The sequence below is a fragment of the Lynx rufus genome, unplaced genomic scaffold, assembly GCF_022079265.1.
Source record: "Lynx rufus isolate CCGP_SWC_20201006 ecotype Redwood Valley unplaced genomic scaffold, mLynRuf1.p SCAF_11, whole genome shotgun sequence".
NCBI classification, from domain to species: Eukaryota; Metazoa; Chordata; class Mammalia; order Carnivora; family Felidae; genus Lynx; species Lynx rufus.
In genome coordinates this window covers 56,090,329-56,109,480 of record NW_025814825.1, presented here as the reverse complement: position 1 = coordinate 56,109,480, position 19,152 = coordinate 56,090,329, and the positions used below count along the sequence as shown (strand labels likewise).

Sequence of the window (19,152 nt, the reverse complement as noted above, 5' to 3'; positions counted from 1 at the left end):
TGTGACCTGTTTGGTTAATGATCCATAGGTGAAACGACAGCATGCCAGCTCTGATCCTGGGCTCATGTCTCCACTTGTCATTTGGTGCATCTACATCACTATAAGAAAAATATGCCCACATTAGGCGTACGAGGGCAAAGGAAGATGGTCAAAGGAGAGTGAAAGATACATGGAATGGGGACGCCCCAGTCAACCAACACACCTGCAGTGAGAGTTGCCAAGATGTCTACAGCAGAGCAGTTGGGCCCAGCCTAGGTCAGCTAAATCCTAGCAGGAGCACAGATGCGAATAATAATAAATCATTGAGATAGTAAGCCGCCGACATTTGGATAGTTTGTTACACAGCGAAGCTAACTGATACCAACCTCCCGCAAGCTCCGTAAGAGAGTTTTTATCAGAAAGCAAGAAAACTGTTAAATGAAGGGGCTAGAGAGAGTCCATCTACTATGTTTAGGAGCAAAGAGCAAACATAGGTAGAGACCTTCTTTATTCCTGGATTAGAAAGGAGGAGGAAGAAGGGGAGGATGAGAAAGAAGGAGGAAATAGGAGAGAGAATATGAGGCATCTGATTGAGAGAGAGAATAAAAAAAGAGATGGCCTATTGCTTAGGAAGAGGAGAACACAGCCTGGAGCATTAGCACAAGACCATTATTTTGGAAAATATGTACCTCAGGAAGCCACAAAGTTTTTGGATAGCTTCTGCTTCGTACTTGTAATAAAATTCAAGAAAATATGGACTATTTTCTTGAGAATAAGAAATTAAATGTAAGATAAGACAACAGTATTTAAAAAAATTTTTTTTGAATGTTTATTTTTGATATAGACAGAGAGAGAGACAGAGCATGAGCGGGGGAGGGGCAGAGAGAGAAGGAGATGCGGAATCCAAAGCAGGCTCCAGGCTCCGAGCCGTCAGCGCAGAGCCCGACGCGGGGCTCGAACCCGCGAGCCGTGAGATCGTGACCTGAGCCGAAGTCGGACGCTGAACCGACAGAGCCACCCGGGCCCCCCAAGACAACAGTATTAACAGTATGCACTCTCTTGGGTCACTTGCCAGCTGCCACGTGTGAAGGCAGTCAAACCGCCCTACGGGGAGGCCTGTGGGGGGAGGACATGAGACACCCAGCCAATGGCCAGCACTAATTTGCCAGCCATGTGAATAAGCCACCTTGGAAGTGGATCCTCCAGTCTTCGGATGGCAGCTGTTTGACAAGGTGACTTTCATGACCCACCCTAGACAGGTCCACCATTTCCTCCACCATTTCCTCAATGGCCTGTCGGTCGCAGTCAGCCCGATTCAATGCGGAAGGAACTTTGTGAGCCGATGAATGCCAGGGGACTGGAGTCACTGGGGCCCCTCTTGGAGTGGGATACTTGCTTTTTCTAGAAAACGATGGTTGCTGACATTTGCCCTGTCGTTGCTAGGTTACAGACGCTGTTGACAGTGCTTTATGTGTATCAGCCCATTGAATCTTCCCAACAACCCCTGTACGATTATCCTGGTTTTATAAACGAGGAAACCGAGGCACTAAGAGTTTAATAAATGTCGTTTGCTCCGGGTGCAGAAAACCCGGGATCAAAACTCAGGCCGTCTGGCTTCAGAAGCCACGCTCGGAAGCACTCTGTTATCTCACTCCCTGGTCGTACTAAATTCTGCCCCTAAGACTTGGTGTACCATTGTCCCATGGGAGTGGAAATGGAAATATCAAGGATGGGAGGGAGCTGGAGAAAGGGGGGCCGCTTGTTTGCCACGGTGCTAAGAACAGCAGGTCAAGAATCTGGAACCCCCTGCTTTGCTGGAAAGACTGTGATCTATACCATGACCCTCTCTGTACCCAGTGCCGGTGGCAGCCGGCTCCTTGTTTCTCATCACCGCACAGAAACGACCCAGGATGCCTTCTGATGCTGTGTATATACAGCGACCAAGCTACCTGGGCATCTTCACACCTCCTTGGAAAAGAATACAGGTAACATTTCCCTTTAAATAACTTTTCCAAGTCGGTCTCTTAGCCGTTACCTGTTCTCTGCCACCAGGGAGTGCAGGCCGGTGGGGAGCATCTCACGCACCTCTGTTTGATGAGTTGGGGGGGGGCAGTAAATCATAAGTGAAAATTCAGCCTGTTCAGAATGGCCCCGCTTGCACATTTGACCCCAGGAGAATGTTAACTTACACCAGAAGAAAGCGAGCGGGTATCCCACGGTCACCGGCAAAGTCCCTCACCCCCGGGGCCTCCGTCAGGTTTTGGGGTCTCAGAGGATGCTGTGCTGCCACTCTTGGTGGGGAAAACCAAGAGGGTTTGTCCCAGAGGATATCAAGCGGGACCCGAAGTGGGGGGGGGGGGGTGCCACGGAGGGAACCGCCTGGGGAGGACAGTGAATGGGAGCACTGCTATTTTCTCTGCTCTGACTTCATAATTCTTCTTTTCCTTTTTTCTTTCTGGCTCAGGAGATGATTTAACATGTGGCTCACAGCTGACTCTTGTAGGGGCTCGGAGAAGCGACGAGAAGACAAATACCACCTGGGCACTTTTACACCAATCTGTGTGGCTCAAGGATGGAGCCCCCCCCCCCCGCCCCTTCATTTAGGGAAGGCCTCCCTTTCCATCAGGAAGCGGGGGGAGGGGCACCGGGATTATATGTTCAGGGATCGAGACGGTGTGTATGAGCTGGTGGGATCCGGTAAACCGTTGAGTCTGGTCACGGGGACCCCGCTCTGCCTCCCAGAAGTCCTTGGCGTGTGTAGTCCAATCAAGTGGTAATAACAGGAAACACATACGGAGCCTTGAACTCTCGTAAGTGTAATATGTAGCAATCTTTTGAGGTGGGCGTGCTACCCTTCCCATTTTGCAGATAAGGAAAGTGAGGCACAGCGAGACTAAGTAACCTGCCCAGATCTATGCAGGGGTGAGTGGCAGGGCCAGGACTGTGGATACAGTCTGGCTCCAGAACCCAGATTCATAACTACCATTCTCCACTGATTTTCCAAGCAGGGGGATCCTTGAGGCCATCGGGCCCGGCCTTTCCGTCAGTCACTCATTCCTGAGCCAGTTTTAGGACCTTTGCGATATCTGTGTCCCACCTCTAATGCCACTAACGTAACTTTTTCATTCTCGTAATTCACTCTGTCTACTTGAATACGTTTGTCTGAAATGAAACCTTGATATTCACACGAGGGGTGAAAACTCAGCATCGTTTGCCATAAAAATAGAGAGGAAATGTACAAATAGGTCCCGCGAAAGCAGTGTGACTAACTTTGAGCTGAGTTCTGCCCTCCCCAGAGTCCCAGAGCCCCCGGTGCCTGAGTTGAGGGATGAAAAGAGGAGAGGAAGAGGTGTCACCTTTACGGGACCTGCCCCCGGAGTACGCCGTGTGCCCTCAGGGTTTAGACGGAGGCCCAGGGAACTGCCGCACCCGCGACCAGCAGGACCCCTGACTCCTGAGCACGGGGCCCTCCGCGCTCATTAGGCACATTTTCACATGCGCTGCCCCCGCCAGGTTAATTCCCGAGTTAATTCGTGTAACATACCTGTTGATGGTGGCTCCGTCTCCTGCCCTCGCCCTCCAGTTCTCACGTTCCTGAAGCAATTCCTAACCTCCACTGGCCCCCGCTGTCATCGGCCACTCCGGAGGTAGCCCCCGGCCGCGTGGGAACTTGGATTCAGGGCCCCTAGATCTAGGGGTTTGCTGTCACTGTGGAGGCTCATTTAACTTCTTTCCATCTGCTGGCGCTATCTCCAAGTGGAGGCTAACAGCACTTTCTCTAAGGACCTCAAAGGGCTGTTGTCAGGACGCAAGGGAGGTCAAGGATTTGGAAACGCTCTGGTAGAAAACACGGCTCCGAATGTGCGAGTGTTCACGCCAACCCTCACTTATCCGGCATCCGCAAGCGATGAGAACCGTGAAGGAGGGGAGAGGCATTTGCACACAAAAGAGAGAACTCACAGCCGGCTCCTGCCGCACGACGGGCCAGGTGCTAGCGAGTATTAACGAATTCGGACGTGACACCACGTGGCCCCGACGTGAAGAGAGTCGTGGTGTAAAAGGCAGGTAACACACAGTTACGTGTGTGATGGGATTCCTCGTGGTGCAGACCCTCAGCCTTCTCGAGACCCGAGTCCCGCGGGTTGGGTGATCTGTTTCCCCCAATCACATGACTTCAGAGCTAACAGATGAGAAATGGGCAGGGCTCTTTCTGGGGCAAGGCAAACTTCCTTGATGAAGAAGAGGGGCTGACTTGGAGGGAAGGGGTAAGAGAATGAAGCAATTTGTGCTTTGAAGTCTGAGGTCACTATCTATCTATCATCTATGTATCTATCATCGTCATCTATCTATTATCTATCATCCATCTATCATCATCTATTATCTATCATCTATCATTTATCGACCCGACTTATCACTTTATCTATCATCTTTCTCCCTGTCACCTATCACCCATCTATCTTTCATTTATTACATTTTTTGTTCGACCCCCATCTCTGGAATAAAACTTCCACAAGTGCAAGGGTGTTTTGTTTTGTTTTTTCTCCCCAGACAGAGTATGTGGCCTGAGCACGCATTTAGGCACCTCGTACATGTCTGTTGGTTAACCTCCAACTCTGGGTTATCAAGGAAAGGTCAAGTTGTAGTTCATAGATTTTGAAAATAGAGCCCTTGATTTGTGCTTTTACCCTCATCCCCTGAGACCTTATAAGGTGTCGGCAGGTACACAATTTCTGGTCCTGGAGAGCAGGGCCCCACCCACTGACCTTTATATCCCGCAGCAAGCCCGGGGCGGACACCCAGAAGCCACAGCCCTTCTCCACCTGGCCTCCTCTCGTGGACTTCCCTTGAGGGACTTCCCATGGAAGAGCTTCTACAGAGAAACAGGTTTTCTTTATTTCTATTTTTTTGCCATTTGCCCAATTTTCTTCATAATTTCCGTATTTCTTACTACTCTTTCAAAGTCATTTAGAGGATAGGTAACCAGGATCCCTGTGATAGGACCGACGTCAAGAGCAAGGACAAGACAGTGACTATTGCAATTTACTTGTCCACACTCCTCCACTTAAAAAAAAAAAAAAAACTATAACGGCAAAAGTTTCAAATTAGCAACCCCCAAATGCCTTGCTTAACGTGAGTACTTTTTAGGACTACCGTTGCCATAGCAACCTGAAGCCTCTCTTGATGGTCACTGTACCCGATTCTATTGAAGCTAAAAATTACCTTAGCCTCGTGTATATGCTTGGCCAGCACAGTAAAGACTGGGTTCCAGAAAATTAAAACTTTTTTTAACCGGTTTGAAATTACTTCTACTGGAGCAAAAGAAACCTCTCAAATCTAAGTGTTTTTCTTCTTCTTCTTCTTCTTCTTCTTCTTCTTCTTCTTCTTTTAAAGGCATAATTTGTTGGACATTAAAATAACAAAAGGGCTTTGAGAAAGGATTATGTGTTTCTGATGTTTCACCACTAGAATAGATTTACCTTATATCTGACTGATGTAATCTTGCGTTCTGAGGTAATGTTTTAGCTCTTTTTCTTCCCATCAATAAAGATCTCAACGATAGCACTTCGTTCTTTCTCTAGAACATTCCTTCAGATTTTTTGCTCTCCGTCTTGTAAACCATTTCAACCAGGATGGCGTACAAATTGGATGCAGGACTTCTGTCGGGGCAGGGAACTCATTACCAAGGGTTTTTATTGCTACAAGCTTAAAATGGAAAATGTTTCAAGTCTGGAGAGTTCCAGTGGAGATGTCCCGCATCAGCTGCTTTCCCTAGCTACGAGGAGAAGAGGAGAAGAAATTCAGTTCAGAGTTCTCTTCTTAACCCAAAAGGCGCCTGGCCCTGGGATCTCACTGAGCTCGGGGCCTGCAGAAGAATAGCCACTGGGGTAATTCTGATTTCAGAAAGAAAGCGCCTGTTTACAGCCCTGGCCTCCCTGGTAATCACGTGAGCCTCCTTTCCCCCCTTGCAACCTCGGCCGACTGGCCTACGACTCTCCAGGGCAAAATCTCTTTAAAAATTCACAGATATATCCCTCTCCATGCAAATCGACTGCAGAAACTACCCGGGCTTTGAATATCTTTTGAAACGGAAACAACTGTATGTAAATAAAGGGCTGTTATTTACCAACAAGAGGACAAAAGCCCCGGGCACCCCCTTCAGCTCAGGGCCCCCGCAGGACTTCTCTCCCCAGCAACTTCATACTTATTAGCTTGATTGCCAGCTTCGGTTTATTATTCACAAACTCACCCTGAGCCCTGCCTTTGAATGCGTAGAAAAAATGGTGTTTATGTTCCAGAATTTTTGCTTTATTCTCATGACTGAAGTAAACGATGAAGTATTTTCTGCCTCAGCAGAGCCAGCAGGGAAGAAACACACGTTGTAATTATCTTAAATAAGCAGGCAGGGGACTTGGCTTCTGGAGCCTTGCGGTAGGGGCCCCGGGAAAAAGTGGGGGACAGTGGGGTGTCCTGCCATCTACACTCAGCCTTCCTCGCATCTGCTCGCTTGGGACTAAAGAAAGGAACCGTCCCCCTTGCAAAGACGGCTTGTGTGTAATTTAGTGACAGAAATGTGCTGCTCTCCGGCCAATAAAACACATACTGGGGTGTTTTTTTTGAAAGATGAAAATTGACGAACATGTTTAAACGTTTTAAAGGAAAATCATCGTATTCGGGCAACAGAAAATGACAGGAGCAAACCTTAACTTTACTCAAAAAAAAAAATTCCATTAAAAAGTCATCACTTACAATAGCTTCTTAGGAATCTGAAACCAATACCTTCAGATCAAGATTCTGATCAGGACAAACCAATCGGGCGATTATCGGAGTACGGATAGCATTCAACGCTGGGCCTCAACAATAATCTCAAACTCTGGTGTGTATCTGATTTGGGATCCAGTTCCAAATGCAGTCAGCTTCTCCCATAATCGGTAAAATCAGCTATGTCTCCCTATGATTTTACTCTCGAAAGCATTTGTTACTGGGGGTTACTAGGCTTCAAAGAAATATTTTTGTTAAGCTATCTTCTCTATTGTCCTTTCTCCTTTCGGAGGCTGGGAGGGACGCTGGGAGGGACGCTGATGACTGCAGGCTTGAGTGGTGATCCCCGCGGGCCCTGCGCACCCCCTCCCCTCCCGGTTTCTCCCTCTTGAGAGGGGTGGCAGATTTATTTCTCCTCGTTTCTCCTCTACCCAGTGTGTTCCGTGTTCCTTCTACTACTAATTAATGTGAGAATAGAGAATCAAAGAGGGTATCCCTCCGAAGAGTTGTTTTTGAAGAGTGACAAATTAATCCCCTCGGATATGCCTGGAGGCAGGCAAGATATCTTCTGTTTTGTTTTGCAAAATTCTGCAATTAGACGTGCAAAAGTTCCATTTTTAGTAAAGATTTTGTTGACAAATTTCATCCACTTCAGAACACGCACACACACACACACACACACACCCCTCAGCTTGTTCCCGGGAAACTATTCCTCAGGGAAGATATTTTTGGACAATTGGAAAAAACTCCTGTGCCAAGGTCTGCTTTTTGCCCACACCTGGCACCTGGCAGAAGGTTCTGGGCTCTGAAATGGGGAGTGGGCTCAGAACTCCTCAGGGTGGACCCTGCTTTAAGCACAGAACTTGGACATCCCTGCCCTCATTTGTGCCCTAAAATAACCCCGGGAGGTATCATTATTACCGCCATTTTACAGATGAAGAAACTAAGGCTCAGAGCAGTTAAGTGACTTGCTCAGGTCACACAGAGAGTCAGTGTTGGAGTCCAGCTGCAAAAGCTCAGATGGCTTTAATCTAAGTCCCAACCTCTTCCTTCCAGGTTCTCCCGACTTCCTGCAGGCTTCATGGAAATGAGAATGTTAGCGGGACCCGTGGAGAACTCCCAGCTTCACTGCAACCCCAGTGAAATGAAATCTGTGTCTCTCTTGCAACTCGGAGATCCACCTATGAGCTGGCAGATAATTACAGGTCATGATCTAAAGTTCCGTGTTTCATTTTCGCCTGATGCCCGCAGAATTAGGACATTAGTTTCTCATAAATCAGTGCCCTTCAATCAATTACGCTTAGTCACCAAGAACCCGTGAGCTGAGCCATCATCAGATGGGCTGCCTCCTATCCGCTCGAGGCTTTTGTCTTCCACTTAGAGCAGGTGATTTATTTATTGAAACATCGCTGAAACGGGAACGTCTTTCTCCCTTTCTTTCAGCTGTCCTTGGAGCCGATCCAGCCTTCCTCCGCTCCCAGTTCAGGAATCGGTGATCATGGAACAGAATTAGTTTTTGTCTCGTTCGGTGTTTCGGGGCTCCAGTCTTTAAATCCCGGGGCCCGGCTGAGTAAAATAACACCAAGATGTTGTTGTTGTTTTTTTTATCCCCAAGGTGGAAGGAGAACTGACGTTTCTCGAACCCCCTGCTTCACACCCGCACACTGGGTGCTAAGTGACGGCATCCGATCTTCCCTGCCGCGCTGTCTGGGGAGAATCCTGATTCTTGTTTCATTGTCCTGGGCCCCCAGGAGGTGGAGAACCTCATCGTTGAGAAAGTGCGTCCAGGACTGCTTTGCCCTCCCAGCCCTCCTTGCCCTGACAGCAAATCACGAAATTCACCCGTGCGGCGCTTGAACAGAATGGCCTTCTAGAAGCTTGGCTCTTCCAGCTGTGGACGATCGGGCCCGCGAACGGTCGCCAGTTCCTTCCTCTCAAGGCCCATGCCGAAGGTGGGGTGTTAGGAAGGGAAATGATTTACCCCAGGTCTCCCTACACTTATTTACTTAGCAGTGGGGCCTGGTTTCAGAGTCCTGTTCTTCCTAATTCCACGCTCCTGCCACTTAATACCACCTTCCGGTCAATATCATTTACACCAGTTACAGTTGGGAGGTTGAAGAAGAGCGAGACGATGTCTGAAGACGAGCTCTGTCTCCTCAGCTTCCAGGAGCAGCGTACGAAAGGGGAGACGTTTGCCGATGTTCACCTGCTGCGAAACAGCATCAGTTTCTTTACGCGGCCGGCCTGGCAAACGTCAGCTGAGTCCCCGCTTGTCCCTGGGGCTCCCGCCACTGTTGGGTGTTGTGTGTGTCTTCAAGTCGCGTAGTTAGGCTCTAGTCTTCAGGTTTGTACTGTGTGTGTTTGTGCAGCGTGTGAGAGGAGGCTGATGGGATGTGTAGCCAAAGAGAGACCACTTTTCCAGGACCGAAAAAGGATCAGAGCGTTTCAGTCGTCCCACGGCCACTCCGCCATGCCTGGTTCAGGAAGAGGGCAGCCAAGTGCAAGGCTCTGGGCTGGGGTGGAGCCTGCAAGTCCCAGGGACTGTTCCCCGGGGGCGCTTGTGGCCCAGTTGGGCTCTCGGAGGCCTGTTGCTGCCAGCCAGGATGGCCTTTGCAAGACAGAGAGGGGAGCCAAGTTTCTGTTCGAGGCTTCCCTCTGTGGGCTTCCTCAGGGCTCCCTGGGGTCCCCATAACTGGCTGCCTGGCCGTACTTGGGCTCTTTGTGACCTGGCCCTCTTGGGCTGTGCAAATACCAACCACGATGATTGAAAGAAAGAGCTCTGGAATATGACAAACCCAGGTTTGATTCCTAGTCCTTAAGTGCTAGGAAGTGCTAGGAAGTGCTAGGAAGTCCTTAAGTGCTAGTCCTTAAGTGCTGTGTGACCTCGGACAAGTTACTTAACCTTTCTGCGTCTTAGCTTTCTCACCTGTAAAATGCTGCTGATCTGGTAAGGACTGTGTGAGATCATGTATGGAAAGTGCTCAGTGCCTGGCACGTAATAGGTGCTCAATAAATGGTAGATCATTATTTTTATCAACTGGGCATGCTGAATACGTAGCTTAGAGAATATTGGGTTTACTGTTGCATAAAGAGCACAGACACTTGCTACAACAGGGATGAACTTTGAAAACGTTACGTTAAGTGAAGGATGCCAGACACAAAAGGCCACACCTTGTATGATTCTATTAATATAAATAAAACGTCCAGAATCTCCAGACGCAGAAAGTAGATTCGAGGTTTCCAGAGGGTAGGGGGAGAGGTGAATGGGGAGGGACTGCTTAACGGAAAGGGGTTTTCCTTTTGGGGGGATGAAAGTGTTCTGGAACTAGACAATGGCGGTGGTTGTGTTACGTTTTGAATGTACTAAATGCCACTCAAGTCTATATTTTTGAGAGAGAGACAGAGAGACAGAGAGACAGAGAGAGACAGAGAGAGAGAGAGAGAGAGTGCGAGCAGGGGAGGGGCAGAGAGAGAGAGAGGGAGATACAGAATCCCAAGCAGGCTCCAGGCTTTGAGCTGTCAGCACAGAGCCCGACGCGGGGCTTGAACCCACGAACTGCGAGATCACGACCTGAGCCAGAGTCAGGTGCTTCACTGACTGAGCCACCCAAGCGCCCCCAGTTCTATACTTTAAAATGGTTAAAATGGGTGGCTCTGTCGGGGAAGCGTCTGACTTGGGCTCAGGTCGCGATCTCACACTTCGCGGGTTCGAGCCCCGCGTCGGGCTCCCTGCTCTCAGTGCAGAGCCCGCTTCAAATCTTCTGCCTGCCTCTCCCTTGCTCGCTCGCTCTCAAAAATAAATAAAGATATTAAAAACAAAATAGTGGTGACATTTTCTGAGTTCACAGAGGGAACCGGTGTCAGAGGCCGGACTCCTGTCCTTGTTTTCTGGTTCCTGGCTCTGGGCTTTGTACATTACACGCAGTTGTTGACCGTACATTTTATGTTACACGCATTACTTTAGGTTTATGTTACTCATTCATAAATGGTACTGGGTGAATGTTTACTCCTGGCTGACTCACAGGCAAGGACAGATTGCGTCTTTGTGGAGAGTTTGCATTTGGACCCGTGGCTTGCTTGATTTAACTGAAAATTACTGCCTTTACCAGGGGCCATTAACACATCGGAATGGGTGTTTGTCGAGCCTGGAAAAGTGATACGTGATGCGTGATGCTTGCGTTATTCTTTGGTCCCCAAAGACTGTTGGTGTGTGTGTTTAAACACCTCTCAAGTGCTAAGAGCCCCTAATGAGTTAAATTAACACACCATTAGGGTTAAGAATAGTGGTGTATGTGGGTACAGTGTTCCAATTATGGAGCTGGACTGGAGGTTGAGGCACGTATATACAACCACTACAAACCCCTCCGAGTCTGACGCTGTTTGACCCTTGACAAAGTGTTTCCTTTTTGTTAGTCAACCACATATCACTCCTTCGACCCGGGGAGCTAATATTGCCATTTTACAGATGAGGACCTGGAGGATGGAGAGAAGTGTCGAGGGGTGCCAACTCAGAGCTCGCGAGGAGCGTTTGGATGTGGGTTTCGGCACCACACCAGAGAGCTTTGCTGGTGAACTCACACACTTGGGTTGGGTTGGGGCCATACACAGCCCTTGTCACATTATTACCAACTGCCCAGAGCCCACCTCAGTACTGGCTTGCAGGTGACCTCCCATGATTCCCCTTAAAGGTCTGACTTCCCTGCAGAGGCGAATCTCTTCTTTCTGTATTTGTGAGGCTGCGTTGTCTCAACTGTCTTATGAGTCCGTACTGTTACTTTCTTGTCTTGCAAAACATACCGGGTGGGGGGGGGGCAGGGGTTTCCACCGCATTTAGCAAAATAAACCACCTGGTGGAGGTTTTCTAACCAAAGCCTAGCTCCCTGGGTTCAATGTCAACATCGCCTCTCTGCTATTTTGAGCAGTACGGTATTAGTGGGGGCTGCTGGGTGCTAGGGGAATTTGTCTTCTTCTTAATATGTAATAATTGTCATTATCTTTCAATTACTTAACAAACAGTGAAGCATGGGGCCATGGTATCTCAAAAGAGTCTCCTGGGAGTAGGACTGGAGATTTCCAAATGTTACCCAGAATTAGCTGGGAGAGGGCAGCCCTCTTAGGACATTCCCAGGGGAAAATGCATATATTATGTACTAATCACTCGGGTGGAGTCATGCTTATTTGCCCTTTCACCTTAAGCTCCGACTTCCTGCTAAGAGAGATATAGTTAACCCAGAAAAGGATTTAGTCAGGTCCCTTTTGCTGTTCTCCACCTAGCAGATCTACCAAATAGTTTGGCAAAGATGAAAAACAAAAAAAAAGTGAGAAGAAAAACAAAATCAATAAAGGAAGTAGAGAGGCACCTGGCTGGCTCAGTTGGTAGAACGAGTGACTCTTGATCTTGGGGTTGTGAGTTCAAGTCCCACGTTGGATGCAGAGATTACTTAAAAATAAAATCTTTAAAAAGCAAATAAGTATCGGGGGGAGAGAAGTTAAATCATTCGGTGTTGTGCAAACCCAAACAAAAGAAGAAAACTGGATTGGATCCCCTTGGACTCATGGTAGCTACATTCTGTTTTGGGTTTGTCAATAAGCAGGTGTTGTTAGAATATTATGAAGAAGATGCTTGGGGCAAATTAAGCAGAGCTTATTTTTGTTGAGAAATACATTCTTTCCCGGTGCAATTGTTAATGTCTTAAACAAGCACTGCTTCCTATGAGAAAGTGGGACCAAAAAAAAAAAAAAAAGACCTTTTAGTTTTATATACAAGATTTGATTTAGATTTAATGTAGGATTGCAACGTTGAAAGGAGCTTTGGTTTTTCCGGTGGCATAAGAGCTAAAATTAAATTTGGGTTTAACTAAAAATCCTCAATGCATAATGAGGATTAAATGGTAGGGATCTCTCTGCCCATGCAACTTTTGATTTCATTTTGATTGGCGTTTTGAACACTCAGGGACACAGTTAATTTTCAGGAGCAGAGACCTCAGGTACTCAGCTTACTAGCTTTGCGTGGGTCTTTATGCCAAGTGAATAACCGTGCACTTCTCGTAGAATCAAGGACTAAAGAAGTAAAGGGGAGAGGAGATTACCCTTTCAGAACCCCGATTCCCACTAAACCAAAGGCAAACCCTTTGTAACTATTGATCAGAAAATAAATCCTCTTTATTATTCTACAGGGAAACCTCTTCTCCCTCTGCTTTTCTTCAACTCTTCCTGCAGATACGTGGTTTATACAGACGTGGCATTGCTTCTCACAGACCTTGTCAGTGTGGAACTCTCTGACCCTCATTGCTCAATGTTTTCCCCCTCCTCAAAACAGGAAGTGAAAATATCCCAGCTGACAAGTTAAACATTTCTGTGAAAAAAAAAAAAGTTCCAAACCCTTTATCCCTTTCAGTTCACCCAGGAAGAAAGAGTGAGTTATGGCAAGATCGGTCAACTCATTGACCGATAGCTCACGTGCAGTATCTTAGAACAATGTTTTCAATTCTATTCAAGAGGCAATGATGTCAGGTACTTCAGGTTTTTTCAATGAGACACTAGAGATCATGACTGTGGATGGGTTCTGAACGCTTTTTGAGGGAACATAATTTTCCTTATTCACTCAACTTTGCTCAACTCACAAGTCTTTGCCCGTGTTTACTGGTGGTGGGGGGAGGGAGTGATGATGGGCGCATATGTTTATGTTATTTTAGTCGAAAATCCATGTGCCATTGGTAATGAATTGAAGGTTAAGTGACAATTTTTCTTTACAGCCACTCTTGTCGAATAGTCTGTGAACTGAAAACTGGATTAACCTTTAATTACCCTCGACGATCTCTCAACCCCAGGACAACATTACCACTCCTACCAGTAGTATTTGCATATACAATTTAATGAAGGAAACATCTGTTTGCATATTCGCTATCATTAATACTATGCAGATGAACAGATATTCACAATGTGATAGGCATTCGTGCTAACGTCTCATTTTCTTTCTTCATTTCTAGTCTTTCTTCCTCCACCCACGGCTGCAGCTGGATTTGGATTAATTAGAATTAAGGGCTGTCTAGAGCCAACAGCCTTGTGTAGGTAGGTGCACAAATGTCATGTGGTCGGAATGCCTGCAAAGCCACATTTTATTCAACTGGGGGAAAACACTGCTGCGTCCCACAAAATGTATACTGTATAGGCCTGTGTGTGTGTGTGTGTGTGTGTGTGTGTGTATGTACTTGAAACAAAACTATGTTTTTCCCTCTTTAATCGAAGTTAAAAAAAATGCTTTGTATGTCTATTTTTGGAAATACTTGCTTTCATACACAGCTTTCCTCTCTGATGGCTATATCGAATGCTTCCTGTATGAAGTTTCACGATTTTACCGCTGACAAAGCCCTTGGAGGCCAAGCCAATCAAACCTTTATTTTCTAGTCAGGCTACAGAGATTTGTCTGCAGTCCCCTTAGTGGCTAGGGAGAGAGAGCTGAGTCTGGGGGGCCCGATCCTCCAGACTTCAAGCCTAGTGCTTTTATGACTAAATTGTGTTGCCTTTCTGTACGAATGAAGTTTCGAGACACAACAGGCAGTGATTCCTATGTGGTTACCACTTGAAGCCACTTTAAAGGTATCCAGATAGGTATTACATATATAAAATGCATGGTATAAACACAAGCTTTATCAACAAACATTATATTTTGTACACATATCTTGTGATTCTTGCCGATGCAAGGCTTCGATTTTTGCACTGGTCCTAAGATAATGAAAGATTCCTTAAAGATTTTCAGGGCTTTAATTTCACGGTACATTTTTCAATATGTTTTTCAATCTGAAAAAAACCCGTGCTGCTCCTTTATGCTTTTTAAAGTAAAAAACTCTCAGTTCTAACTTAATTTCACCGCCTTCTGATCATAAGCCTTGAGCCAGGCACTGCTACCTTTAGAACTTCTAGCTTCTCAGCATATGCCGTGGAAATGATTTTACAGAGCTCTTCTCCATGACTGTCTTGTCTCATAGGAATGGAGACAATTCTTGGCTTTCATTAGTGAATCTATCCTCATTAATTCAAACTAAATGATGGTGGTGGCGAGGGGGCAGCCAGATTAACTAGTAAGTACTTTGAACCATAGAAATTTTTTATGGGAATGTCCTATTCTTACGTCGATGGATGTTCTGCAATTAACGCGGGGCTGTGTCTCTAAAGGTCTTTAGGGCATTTGATTAAATCAATTGGTTTGTGATTTCATATCCATTATTTGCATGCAAAGGTGTATTATGAAACTATAGGAAGTGATTTGTTCTCTCAGCATTTCACGTTCCCCTGAAACCTTACCTCCTTATTTATACACTATTCACCTACACTATCTATAAACATAGAACACACTATTCAGCTACACTATCTATAAAAAAAAAAAAAAAGGTAGAGCTAGTTCAGAGAGCATCTGGGTTATCATTTCCAAATAAATAAGATTTTTTTTAAAACCATATTCTCCAAGTAGAAATGGACACGATGACGGACATAATGTGACTATTTAATTTAAAAAGGCATTTTGGGGCACCTGGGTGGCGCCGTCGGTTATAAGCATCCGACCCTTGATCTCAGCTCACGTCATGATCTCTCGGTTCGTGGGACGGAGCCCCACATGGAGCTTTGCGCTGACAGAGACTGCTTGGAATTCTGGCTCTCCTTCTGTCCGCCCCTCCCCCGTTTGCGTGCGCGATCTCTCAGAATAAACATGAAAAAAGCAAAGGCATTTTGAACACCCGATGTGAAGAGAGCACTGATGGGAGATGAGGTTTCTATTGAAGTACAGTCATTCTGTACGGTCATTCTAGAAGCTCCAACTCCTGTTGTCTGGCCCAGTACCATTTAAACACCAGGTGATTACACCAATAGACATTTGTTGGGTGGATGGATGGATGGATGGATGTGGCAGCATGAGACATCCTGACTGTTAGCCATTTCTAGAGTCTGAAGGAGCACACGATTTCCAATGACCTGAGTACCAATACGAGTTCCAGGGCAAAGTTTTGCAAAGAGCCTTGTCACTATGATTCAAGGCTCCTAGCAGTAACTGTTTTATCACGCTTCTCGTGGGCATCCAATGTGGGTTCCTAACCACTCTAGAACCGCTTGGGTCACAGCGACAATTAAGGTGTGTGTACTGGGGGGATTTGTAAAGAACCTATGCAAAACTGCATTTAACAGATCATTCAAATTCAGAAATTAGTTCCCAGCTCGATGGGGGCCTATATATTTTTTAATTGATGCTGAAACTTGTTTCTGTTGTGATTTTATGTTAGATTTGACCCATGGGTGCCCTCGTGTGTTTCTGGTCGTGTTCTAGACCCTAGGGTCTATGATACATGCTCTCAGGTGTGCTGATTTATGGGTCAGGAAGGCAGTAGGAGGCGCAGGGCTCCGTTTCCCTCGTGGGATGCTAAGAGCACATCTGTCCATCCAGCGGTTATACAGGCTTCTGCTGTAACTGCACTTCACCTGCTTCTGACCTAGTTAGGTCAGAACTCCTGGCAAGCGATCAAGCTTCTGGTTGCATTAGGAAAGTGGACGCACGTACGCCTTACTGAGATGGACAGGAGGTTCTCTGGGGCAGGCCTTGGGTTTCCCTGGGCCCATCAACACTGGGGCGACACCGTCAACATTACATGGAGATGAGGAAAGAAAATGCTAGAGTAACATGTTTCGATCAAAAAGACAAGAAACAGAATAAGCATGACTAGTACTTATTATAATAGATTGAAATCAGTACATGTGTATAATCATAAATATACATACACCGGGGATGATCAAATCTCTTCTTAGGGGTGGGGATACCTGACTGGGAAAGTCTGGAGACCTGTTGTCTATGAGAAGATGCACCATATTTCCCAGGACAGTTGAATTGGGTGGGGGGGGGGGGATGCCTTGCCCACCTCATTGTCAGTCTTGTCTCCTACTCCTTTCCTCCATTTCCCCACCCAACTTTGAGGTCCCTGAATATGCTGTGCCGTGTGTCCCTCAGGGCCTCCTATCTTTTCAGTTTGGGGTTCTCTTTCCTTCTGCTTAGGTCATCTTTATTTTACTTTTTTGTAAGCAGTCTCCCGTATTTGTTAGGCAGCTTGGATCTTTCCTTCGGTGGGTGCTACCCACACCCTTCTCATGTCTCTGTTACAGCCCCTCAAGTGTATATTGCCCTTATTGTCTTCTGAGCCCCGGGAGGGCACAGATTGTTTCTCATGCATTTGTATATGAATGCTTGCTGAACGAATGAAGGAAAGAAGGAGGACGGGGGAAAAATCTTCCCGGACAACTAGCTGCACCCTGTGACTCGTTTAGGTCACCGGGAGGGGTCGCTGTTGGCGCTTCCTGTAATGGAAAGAGCCCAGCTGTTGGGACTTTCCTGACACGTTTTCTCCCAATCGTGCAATCTAACTTCAGAACCTCCTCCCCCTCCCCCTTCTCTCACCCACTCACAGGGGAAGGGGAGAGAGCTGGAGCCAGAAGACAAGCCAGAGCCTCTGACTGTGACAAGATGTTTTTGTGCCTGGGATACGCCGGAAGATAAAGACTGGGAGCCTCTGGCATAGTCTGTCCTTGCTGGATGGATTCGCAAATGCTCCGGGAGAAGTTGTCGCTGCCTTGCTTCTTCTTCCAGACCAGAGAGGCTGTTCTGGAACAGGCGGTGGAACATGCAAGAGGCTATTGAAAACGTCAATGACTGGGAAACAGCAACCAACACCCACGAGCAGATTTTGTGAGGCGTAAAATCACATCGCTGCTTCTGAACGCGGCCTGGCCAGGGACTCACTTGGCTTCCCTTGGAAAACTGGATAGAAAAACTGCACCGAACGAGGCTAGAGCTTTGTATTAACCATAACGTCAGAGAACGCATTGCCATTTGCCTTGACAACTTGAGTTTTTATTTATTTATTTTTTTTAATATATGAAATTTATTGTCAAATTGGTTTCCATACAACACCCAGTGCTCATCCCAAAAGGTGCCCTCTTCGATGCCCACCACCTACCCTTCCCTCCCTCCCCCCCATCAACCCTCAGTTTGTTCTCAGTTTTTAACAACTCGACTTTTTAAAAGACAAGTAATTACGTAGGAGTTGGTGAAAATAAAAAAAGGGGGGGGTATAGACTGTCTCAGTCTCATCCTTTAAAATGGCTATTTTTTTTTTTTTTTTACTTTAAGTCAAGGATTTTTTTTTTTATACCTTGGTAATAAATTAACATTTCAAAAGTACTTTTACCTGCTGAGATGGTTCATTCCGCTAATATGGGTAGCTCTGTGGACTCGAATAATTAGTGTAAATTGCCTTTGAATAACACAGAGCTGGGAACAACTCTAACTTGCTAAGGCTTAATGCCCCTTCCCTACAGGATGAAGAGTCCTTAATGGGGCCTGGAAAAACAACTAATACCTACAAATCAAAGGAGAAAAGCCGTTTTTGATGCATTTGTCTGAGAGCGTGAGTTTTAAACTAAATTGTTAACACTTCCTCCCTGCTGAGGGTCATGGATTAGCTAGGCTGGGAGATTCTTTGAGAATCTTTCACACTGACCAGGGGAGGTAGGGGGGTTCCAAATACAAGTGTTTTCTTAACCCTAATCCCTACCTCCCTGACCAGGACGGCTCTGCATTTCCCTCTAATTAGGTGAAGAATTAGGAGGTGGGATAAATGTGTTCAGGGTTGAGGATGAAGTGATTAGTTCACTCCAGACCATGATAGCGATTTCTAGGCGCTGCTTAGTTCCTTTCAAGATAACAACTTTTCTCTTTTTCACAAAAACGTATTCAAGCAAACCTCCAACATGTATGGATGAGCAGTGATAATTATCTCTGGGCAAGTAGATTGACAAACTATTTTTACTCTCCTCCGTATTTATTTAATTTTCATAACGTTTTTATCCCGTCGAGGAATGTCTAGAAGTAGCTTTTAATCGGACCAAGTATTATAATTATTTATGCAATCTGAACAAGATCTAATAACCTAACCCCCCCCCAAAATGTATTCACATTTAAATGATCCTTTCAGTAAAAGGGGGGGAGAGGGACATGTTGCTTTAGGACCTGTCTGCAGTAAAACCATTTGGACGCTTTTTCTGCATATGAATAGATACTACCTTGTATGCCTTTTTTTTTTTCCTCCCCGAAGATCTTGTAGATATTCTTTACTGTAGTGTAATTCTAAACTTCGGGCTGATTAAAGCAGTTACTGAATAACTCTGAACTCTGGGGGTGTTAGCAAGCTTCATCCATGATGAATATCGCAGGGCTACCTAGACCTCTAAATCAGTTTCTACATGCGAAACACCCGGTCAGGGACCGAAAAGAACACATCATCTTTTACACGCAGGCCGTCAGTTCCAGAATCGCACCCACCAAGTTTCCCCTCTGCTTTTGCCCTTTTCAGCTCTCGCTTGGAGACTGAACAT

The 19,152-nt window shown here is 46.3% G+C and overlaps 1 long non-coding RNA gene across 2 annotated transcripts; it reads left to right on the top strand.

Annotated features, from left to right (window-relative positions):
* Nucleotides 1–930: 930 nt before the first annotated feature.
* On the top strand, nucleotides 931–17,687 carry LOC124507171 (uncharacterized). Of its 2 annotated transcripts, XR_006960949.1 has the most exons (7): nucleotides 931–1,964; nucleotides 2,444–4,863; nucleotides 5,559–6,853; nucleotides 7,795–7,943; nucleotides 8,182–8,690; nucleotides 13,728–13,809; nucleotides 17,187–17,687. It is a non-coding gene; the product is annotated as an uncharacterized LOC124507171 (long non-coding RNA). The 2 variants fall into 2 exon arrangements; XR_006960948.1 differs by having other exon boundaries at nucleotides 7,795–8,690.
* The last annotated feature ends 1,465 nt before the right edge of the window (nucleotides 17,688–19,152 follow it).